Source organism: Periplaneta americana, chromosome 4, assembly GCF_040183065.1.
Source record: "Periplaneta americana isolate PAMFEO1 chromosome 4, P.americana_PAMFEO1_priV1, whole genome shotgun sequence".
NCBI classification, from domain to species: domain Eukaryota; kingdom Metazoa; phylum Arthropoda; class Insecta; order Blattodea; family Blattidae; genus Periplaneta; species Periplaneta americana.
In genome coordinates, this window is record NC_091120.1 from 153669690 (window position 1) to 153680354 (window position 10665).

The window sequence follows — 10665 nt, forward strand, 5'->3', positions numbered from 1 at the left end:
CAATTCCACAGTCTTGTGTTATCAATGTTTGAGTGTAATACTTTGTGCTTTTTCCCCTATTTAACTCATAATCTTAAAAAAATAATTATGATAATTCCTATTATTTATATTTTAAAACAGGACAATGGAATGAATGATTAGCTGTATTAATTATCTTATTTTCTTTTATTACAAACTAGCTGTACCCGTGCGCTCCGCTGCACTTGTTAGAAATAAATATAAAGTAATTACATAATTAAAATAGGACATCTGGTCCAGGGAACATTCGTGTTTGATAGAAAGATAAATCGTTTAATATGTCACTTAATTTAAATTGTATTTAAATAATTAAAATGCGATCATTTTGGTCCAGAGACCACTCATTTATTGCAATGGTAATTCCTTTAACATATTTCTTAATTGTTATTACATGCAAATAATTAAAATATGATCATTTGGTTCAGAGAACATCCGTTTTTGGTGCAATTTGGTCCCATCAAAATTTTGTTTGGAATGAAACGTATCGGAAATCATTTTTAAAGAAACTTTTGTTATGCAACATTTTTCATAAAAATCAATAATAAGCGAGATATTTCGGTTTATTTAATTCAGACCCCCTTTTAACCCCCCTTTTAAATAAAGTATTTTGAATGCCATATAGCCTAAAATCTAACTTACAACGAACTTAATTTATATTTAAATTTTCATCGAAATCCGTTCAGCCATTATCGCGTGAAAAGGTAACAAACATGCAGGCAGGCAGGCAGGCAGGCAGACAGACAGACAGACAGACAGACAGACAGACAGACAGACAGACAAAAGTTTCAAGAAAGCGATTTTCGGTCTCAGGATGAATAATTATACATGTTAACACCAATTATTTTTTGAAAATAAAAAATTACGAGAAAAATTTTGGCTACAGATTTATTATTAGTATAGATAATATAGGCCCATGCTTTCTGTAATCTCTTTATGATCTCCTTTTTCACTTACTTCAATCTATACTAATAATAAATCTGTAGCCGAAATTTTTCTGGTAATTTTCGATTTTCCAAAAATAATTGGTCCTAACATATATAATTAACCACCCTGAAACCGAAAATCGCTTTTTGAAATTTTTGTTTGCATGTCTGTCTGTCTGTCTGTCTGTATGTTTGTTACCTTTTCACGCGATAATGGCTGAACGGATTTCGATGAAAATTGGAATATAAATTAAGTTCGTTGTAAGTTAGATTTTAGGCTATATGGCATTCAAAATATATTAATTAAAAGGGGGGTTATAAGGGGGCCTGAATTAAATAAATCGAAATATCTCGCTTATTATTGATTTTTGTGAAAAATGTTACATAACAAAAGTTTCTTTAAAAATAATGTGCGAGAAGTTGTATTCCTTGAAAAATTTTGATAGAACTGATATTTAATGAGATAAATGATTTTTAAAATTAAAATAACTGCCATCTATGGCAGTGTATTGAAATAAAAAACAAATGACTTCGTCTATAAGGGGCCTTGGACACAACAATCGAAAGCTATGAAACATAGCCTACTGACAATGTTTCTGTGTTTGTATGAAGTAATATCGGAAGCTAAATTAACAGATTTGTATAATTAATTATTAATTCATCATTGGAAAGTGTAGTTTATCTGAATGGACATAATGCTATAATGTTATTACAGTAACTTGTGAGTGCATTGAGGACAGGTAAGATTAAAATAGCTTCTTATGCACAGAAAACTTGATAGGTTATTCTGTATATTCATTTCCTGTATTTCTTAAAATAATGTTTATGAACATATTCATTTTTATCTCAGAGAATTAACGAACAACGAGAGTGTATTGATTTAGTATGCAGTAATAGTACGTTAGCTTAGCAATCCATTATTTTATAATTCAAATTTTAACTATGCTCAATTGAATCGTGTTAAAATACATAAAATATACATGCAATAAATGCAATGCAAAAAAATTGGGTAATGAGCCAAGCAGATTATGTTGCGCTGTTGTAAAAGTTGTTCCTCCTGAGATTCAAGAGCTCCCACAACAAATTAAAAACTTTCTAATTCGAGTACATCCGTTATCAACACACTTTTTACATAATATAATATAATATAATATAATATAATATAATATAATATAATATAATATAATATAATATAATATAATATAATATAATATAATATAATATAATATAATATAATATAATATATTATAATATATTATAATATAATATAATATAATATAAACATAATAATAAATCTGTAGCCACAATTTTTCTGTTAATTTTCGCTTTTCCAAAAAATAATTGGTAATAACAATTAAGAAACATGTTAAAGGAATTGTCATTGCACCAAATAAGTGGTCTCTGGATCAAAATGATCGCATTTTAATATTTTAAATACAATTTAAATTAAGTAACATATTAAACGATTTAGCCTTCTATCAAACACGAATGTTCCCTGGATCAAATGTCCTATTTTAATTATGTAATTACTTTATATTTATTTCTAACGGGTGCAGCGGAGCGCACGGGTACGGCTAGTATAAAATAAAACAGCGAATATAATGTGAGTGTATTGCATGTTTTGAGTGAGCGCGTTAAAATCTGAATATGGCGACAAGGATTGCTTAATTATAAATTTGGCATGCACGTCAATTCATTCTAAATTTTTATTATGTACTATGCTGGCTTTTATCTGACTACCTATTCTGTTCACAATGAGGTACTTGTAAACATCGTTTCGGTTGCGTTCCAACGCGTTCTGCTACTGCAGGGGATCCCAACCAGTGTGTCGCGCAGCTCCATGGTGCGTGTCGCGAAATTTTGGAACTGAAAAATAAATTTTATGCCATCTAGACAATCTCTTTACAACACATTTTTTTATTTGCAACGAAGTCTTTAATATGGTACATTTTAAATACTTAAAAGGTCAAAATACAACAGTGTTCATAAGTGAAGATTAAAAATAATGGAGATAATTATTACAGTTGTCTGAACACTATTTATTGATAAAATAAATAAAATAATAAAACTGGTTAGAAACCATACATGTTTCGGGGGCTATACTCCCCCATCTTCAGTGGTTGTACCACGACTGCAACAAGAGAATGGATTGAATAAAGATCTTGAATATGCTACAAAATTATAAAATTGATAAAATACAAAGTCTGAGACAATATCGTTAAAAAGTAAAATGATCTAATGTATTGAACTGAAATTTCATTATAAACTAATAAAAAAATAAACTTGAGAATAGTTATTAAATATTGTTAAATGATATCTTATAGAAGAAATATATATATATATATATATATATATATAATACAATTCTGATGATACAATATATAAATCTTAAGTAATACTAATGGTGACCCAAGAATAATGTTAAAATGTCGTATTATTATAGAATGTCAATGACAAGATGTGAATGTTATTCATTCCAAAATATTTGGAATTAAAGATTAACCATCAATGAAGTTAAAAACTGATGTTAAGAATTAAAAAAAAAGTTTCAAAAATAGAACTTATGTTCTTATACTATAAGTACAATCAGAAATACTTTAGAAGAATGGGCACTACTACAATTTAGATGCTGAACTCACCTACGGTGTAGATGTTCTACCGCGTGTCATATCTTAAAGAGGACTGACTATGCTAAAGAGCAAGACAAAGAATACGTAACCAATACTACGTTGATCTTTTTTTTGTTCGAACCGGAAGTGATGTAGAGGTCAAATAGGATATTATTATCATAAATAGCTTTGTCGTTCAAATTATGAAGGTTAATAAGCTTATCTTTACAAATTTCTATTGATTCCAATATATTTAATAATTTGCCTTTTCTGTTGGTGTGTAGAACTTCCATATCGGAATTAATGTTAGTGAAAAAATGTTGACTGTTAAAAATATGTTCACTAAAAGCTGGTACATTTTATTTTGAGACAGATCTTACCAATGAAACGTGAACAAAAGCAACGATGCTCAGTTCAGCTTTTCAACATAAAGCCACTCTGTGCAATCAACCAAGCGCAGACTTCACATTAATTTAATTATACGAGTTTTCAGAAACGATAATAAAAATCTTTTATCGGACATCCAGCATAGATAGGTTGGGATAATATTTTACACATAACTTTGTTTTTTCTAATGTCACTCAAGTTGCTGCTTGTTCTTTATAAATTTTTTATTACTTGTTAACATCAACCTATCACAACACTGGATGTCCGACACTACATAGAAGTTGTTATCAGTGCTTTGTTTTTGGCGGAACGCGCTGGAAAGACATTCCGGCACCGTTTTGTTGCAGTTTTCATTGTGGAACCGAAATACATGTGAATAATGTTTTTAATATAATTTTTCTTTGAATTCCGCTTAGATCTTGAAAGTCTTAGTTGGACGAAAAGGTGGTTAAAAACGACAAAATTCTCGTGTAGTGAACAGTAATCATCTCCTCATCCTCTATATGATATTCTACACAGAGTTCCATCACGTTTTTCTCAGAAGAAAAGTACTGGTTATTGATATTATATTATAATTGTTAGCCATTCTTCTTCTTTTTCTTATTATTATTATTATTACTTACTTACTTACTGGCTTTTAAGGAACCCGGAGGTTCATTACCGCTCTTACATAAGCCCGCCAATTGGTCCCTATCCTGAGCAAGATTAATCCAATTTCTATCATCTTATCTCATCTCCCTCAAATCCATTTTAATATTATCTTCCCATTTACGTCTCGGCCTCCCCAAAGGTCTTTTTCCCTCCGGCCTCCCAACTAACACTCTATATGCATTTCTGGATTCGCCCATACGTGCTACATGCCCTGTCCATCTCAAACGTCTGGATTTAATGTTCCTAATTATGTCAGGTGAAGAATACAATGCGTGCAGTTCAGTGTTGTGTAACTTTCTTCATTCTCCTGTAACTTCATCCCTCTTAGCCCCAAATATTTTCCTAAGCACCTTATTCTCAATCAATCTTAACCTCTCTGAAAGTGATAGTCCAAGTTTCACAAAAATAAAGAACAAACGGTAATATAGCTGTTTTATAAATCCTAACTTTAAGATTTTTTGACATGAGCCAGGATGTTAAAAGATTCTCAACCGAATAATAACAGGCATTTCCCATATTTATTCTGTGTTTAATTTCCTCCCGAGTATCATTTATATTTGTTACTGTTGCTCCCAGGTATTTGAATTTTTCCATCTCTTCGAAAGATAAATTTCCAATTTTTATATTTATATTTTTATATAATATATTATTATTATTATTATTATTATTAAAATGAATTAAGTGTGTCGCGATATCGTGGGCGTTCAGTAAAGTGTGTCGTCAGTCAAAAAAGTTTGGGAACCACTGTGCTACTGAACTGTGTTTAGAAGAGACTTCATCTTCAGTTGAAGTTAACTTGCGGTAAGTGTCCATAAAGTCCGCAGTCTGCATATAAAAAGGAAATAAATTCGTATAATTCAAACGAAATTTAAGACAATTACTACTCACAAAAGCCAACTATTGAATCAGAATTTATTTACATATTATTAAATGTAATCTTGCCAGTACCTGTAGATAATTACGTAAAAGGCAGAACTACGTATAACTGCAAATCAAGATTTCAGGTATAATTCCCTGTAAAGTTGATTTGAATAATTTCGAGGGAAAATTTTTCCGGGGCCGGGCATCGAACCCGGGACCTTTGGTTTGACGTACCAACGCTCTACCAACTGAGCTACCCGGGAACACTACCCGACACCGATCCAATTTTTCCCTCTATATCCACAGACCTCAAAGTGGGCTGACAACCGTCAAGCAACCAACTTCGAGTGCACACTAACTCCGTGTGACTTGAATTGTGGTTTTCTGTTAACGAACAGTGACGTGTATTATGCAAATCAAGATTTCAGGTATAACTCCCTGTAAAGTTGATTTGAATAATTTCGAGGGAAAATTGTTCCGGGGCCGGGCATCGAACCCGGGACCTTTGGTTTGACGTACCAACGCTCTACCAACTGAGCTATCCGGGAACTCTACCCGACACCGATCCAACCCGACACGTATAACTGATTTGCTAATAACTCAGGTTTTATTGCATTATATATTTGTGAAAGTATTAGCTTCATTGTATTTCCGTCCAGTCCCGGTAATTTCAACGCGTTATTAATTACAACTTGGGAGTGTTACCACAGTAATGCGCTTGCCGTCAATTATCATAGTGCTTAATTATCGTCAGCTTGTGCCGATTATGCGAGCTGTGGAGAGACTAATGGCCCGTATGCGGTCAGGGCTTGGAGCCTGTTCAGATAGAGTGCCCCTTCTGCAATAGGCAATTTGCGATACACACGCCAGCGAGGTTCTGGAAGGACCGAGGGCCACGGGAAACGTGTCCGATTTGAGCAAGCCAACACGACGAAAATTTTCTTTTACGACATGAAGATATCCGTAGAAAGAGTTGTGGGCTTCTTTAAAACCTTGTCTTCTCGCAATTACGCCATTCCCTAGTCCAGTGGTGTCGCGAAATCAGCACAGCAACTCATGATTTTAAAGATATTTGTTTCGTAGCGTGCTCTGCTGTAAAAACCGGCATATAACTGTACGGTTATTACTCAGCATTCAGACAGGAATGTTAGTACAGTAAGCAAGGGATTGTATTGTAGGGGAAATCATAATAATACAAAAAATGAAAATGTATGTTATAAGTGTCTGAGATACGTCATACATAATAATAATCAGCAGTGAATAAATTGTAACGAATTTATTTAACAACTTCTGCAAAAGATAAAGGAATAACGCAAATGCATTATTTCAAGATTGAAAACAAACGAAACAAAACTTCATCTTAAATAATATAGTATATTCTTCTAAAAGAAAAAAGTATGTACTCTACTTAGATTATTTTGTATCACGAAGCATTGGAAGAAAGAAACAGATAGCCTACTTGTACGTAAATACATAATTCATTCAGTGCTCTGCCCAAAGGCAGGTCTTTCACCGCAAACTGAGCTTTCTCCAATCTTTCCTATTTTTTGCCTTCTGTCTCCTCATATGATCCATATATCTTAATGTTGTCTATCATCTGATGTCTTCTTCTGTACCGAACTCTTCTCTCGTTCACCATTCCTTCCACTGTATCCTTCAGTAGGTAGTTTCTTCTCAGTTAGTGACCCAACCAATTACTTTTCCTCTTCCTGATCAATTTCAGCATCATTCTTTCTTCACCAACTCTTCCCAAAACAGCTTCGTTTCTTATTCTGTCTGTTCACTTCACACGTTCCATTCTTCTTCATATCCACATTTCAAATGCTTCCATTAGCTTCTCTTCACTTCGTCGTAATGTCTATGTTTCTACCCCATACAATATCACATTCCATACAAAGCACTTCACTAGTCTCTTCCTTAGTTCTTTTTCCAGAGATCCGCAGGCGATGCTCCTATTTCTATTAAAAGCTTCCTTGGCCAAATATTGGAAGCTATCCACTTACTCTACTGCCTCATTTAGAATTCGCAAGTTTGTCTTCTGTATTTTTCTTCCAATGACCATGATCTTCGTCTTATTTACATTTATCTTCATCCCATACTGCTCACAGCTGTCATTTAGCTTGAGTAGCATATCCCTCAGTATCATCTCTTTTGCTAATAACGTCATATCATCTGCAAATCTTATGCATTTTATTCTGTTTCCTCCTACTATCACTCCTCCCATGTTCTGAAAACAGTTCTTTACTAAATTCTCCAAGTAGATGTTGAACAGGGTAGAAGATAAAGGGCATCTTTATTGTACTCCTTTCCCTATTTCACGTCCTTCTGATATTTCTTCTCCTATACTGATTTTGACGCGTTGTTTCATATAAAGATTACTGAACAGCCTTCTCTCTTTCCAATCCACACCAATTTTCTTTAGGATCCCATTAGTTTATTCCAATTCACTCTGTCAAAAGCCTTTTCTAGCTCTACAAATACTACATACACTTCTTTATTCTTCTCTAGGTATCGTTCGCAGATTGTTGATAGTAGTCCAATTGTATCTCTCGTACCTTTTCCCTTCCTGAAGCTAAACTGTTCTTCCATCTTATAATATAAGTATTTGCAAGAGAATCTTCGCCGAGTGCGATATCAGGCTGATAGTCCTGAACTCCTTACATTTCTTGCATTACTTTTCTTCGGTATTGGAAGCAACACTGTGTCCGTAAAATCTTCAGGTCATTCGCCTTTTTCACATAATTCGGTGCACAATGATAGAATTTCCTTCTTTTCTTCACCCAAGCATTTCACCAATTCAATGGGAATTCCATCAACTACTATTGCTTTCCCATTCTTCATTTCCCTAAGCGCTAGTTCAACTTCTTTCCTTAAAATAGAAAATCCTTTCTCGTCTTTTGATACGGTTTCTTCGTCTTCTATAGCTAAGTCATCTGGATAATTCCTTGTCTCATATTAGTCTTCTACGTATTTAGTCCATCTGTTTAGTATACATAATTATACAAACTGGAAAACTTTAAAGATAATCATTTTCTAAGCTTTCATTCCATTGCAAATCTATTCCAATTGCATTATGTATATTACCAAAACACATTTTATTAAATAAAATTACAAGAGTTCAGTTTTATCATTTGAAGAACCTGCTTGAAACGTCTGACGTTTATTTTTAGGTATAGGTAAACATTCTCTATATCAGGTAATATTACGTTAGTAAAATCCATAAAACTGAAGATAAATGATTGTCTATCAGTCAACTCTATAGTCTAGATTTAAGTTTCGTGAAAGGGAAAACTGTTTACACCTACCTATATGTACTGCCGACTATTGGTATTATTTCTGAAACAAATTCTGATGTTATTATTTAAAATAAATGGTAAGAATTGAAGTAATTGAGGAAATTGTGAAGACTTCATGCTCTTTACTCTTCAGCATGAGATCGAGTGGTGCACTGTATTGTCTACCGCTGTGGAGTAACAGTTAGCACTTCTGACCGTGAAACGAGCGGGTCCTGATTCAAATTTTATTTTCTGGGTAACTTTCGGCGTTGGACCTCGGACTCATTTTCACATCATAATTACACTTCCCCTCTTTCATCATCATCATCATCATCATCATCATCATCATCATCATCATCATCATCTCCGTTTCTTTACTAGATTTCGTGTATGGGCTGGCGCCAGTTTCAGACCCGTGGATATGTGGTCATCGTTGTTGGTCGTTGCACTACACACCGTGGGCTCTCCAACGGGCTCGTGGTAACTTGCGGGATCGGAGTTGAGGAACCAAACAAATGTTGCATTTTAAACTTTCTTTGCAGAACGTAAATTTACACTTGTTCTGATACAATTTCTGCACTCTTAAAGGACAAAACTAAAATTCTTTCTATCATTTATTATCATGAAACACTGACAGAGCATATTGCGAATAAAATCAATGGCTTTCCCATTAATAATATTGGTTACGGTACAACCTGTTTATATATAATTCCTCTTGTTCGTTCTCATATTAGCTGTAGTGGATTTGTTTTATTTATATTCCTACTCTGTATTTCTTTAGTTTTTCTGTCAGTATGTCTTCTCTTTATATACCTATACCATTATTTTTCCTGCAACTACAAACCGGGTGAAAAACCCTATGTATTTTATAAAGATTTATCAATTCTCTAAACTATAGTATTCAATTAAAGATATGCCACTTCACAAGGAATTTTCTGAGTCTGGCTAATTCTGCAATGGAGCCTGTCAAAGAAACACGTAGAGCAAACAAATAATAATAATATTAATAATAATAATATTAATAATAATATTAATAATAATAATTATTATTATACTAATAGGAGTAAAGCATACTCCTTTCTCTATTATCTACTTGAAACGGATATCACATTCAAATGTTATTATGCATGAAGTGACAATGTGAGTACAGTAATTTCACTATTCTATGGAGCATTCCTGCTATCTACAGTCAAGTTATTCTGAACATAAAATTTACTGCAGTTAAAAATGTTTTCACAAAACGCAACTTGGATTATTAATTCATAGAATGCCATACGCTATTAAGCCATGCAACCTATCTAGTAATACATTATAGAGTCCTTTTACTACTATATTTTCCAATTAATTAAATTCACTAAACCAATTTAAGTAAGAGCTTGCGTGCTATATATTATCAATACACAAATAATTAATTTCAAAAGGCTTTATAAAACAATGCAAATAATATTTATTGCATGTAACATACCCAACCTGTGCAAAATTAAGTTCTTCTAGAAAAAAAAGTACACACTGAGAGTCATGAAAACAATGATAAGAATCTAGAAATAAATTTTTTGCAGCAGGGTGGGCTAGTTATAGAAATGAAAAAAGAATGAATAATAGTTGGCTTTTTGTGACATGCATATTATATTTTAGGCCTATGTGATCCTCAAATTTGAGGAATTATATTTTGACTGCAACTACCAATAAAAATCTGTCAAACTGCCACTTCAGTGAACGACTTTTTTTTTTCTGAAATCTCCTATTTCATTGGTTGCATCCGAACGAGATGATTGGCCAGACAATATTTGTGACTTCACCTACACTTGACGATAGTCCACGAAATGCTTCGAATACTGTATCTCTTCTCTTTACAGGTAAACCCTAGGCCTATAAATACTCACTGCCTCAATTGGTACAAGATGTAAACTGTGGCGGACGGTGGGTTTGAAAGTTGAGGAG

At 33.2% G+C, this 10665-nt stretch overlaps 2 non-coding genes across 2 annotated transcripts; both read right to left on the minus strand.

The window, feature by feature from the left end:
• Positions 1 to 5639: 5639 nt before the first annotated feature.
• On the minus strand, positions 5640 to 5712 carry TRNAD-GUC (transfer RNA aspartic acid (anticodon GUC)). Its single transcript has one exon. It is a non-coding gene; the product is annotated as a tRNA-Asp (tRNA).
• A 212-nt stretch (positions 5713 to 5924) lies between these two features.
• On the minus strand, positions 5925 to 5997 carry TRNAD-GUC (transfer RNA aspartic acid (anticodon GUC)). Its single transcript has one exon. It is a non-coding gene; the product is annotated as a tRNA-Asp (tRNA).
• Positions 5998 to 10665: the final 4668 nt, after the last annotated feature.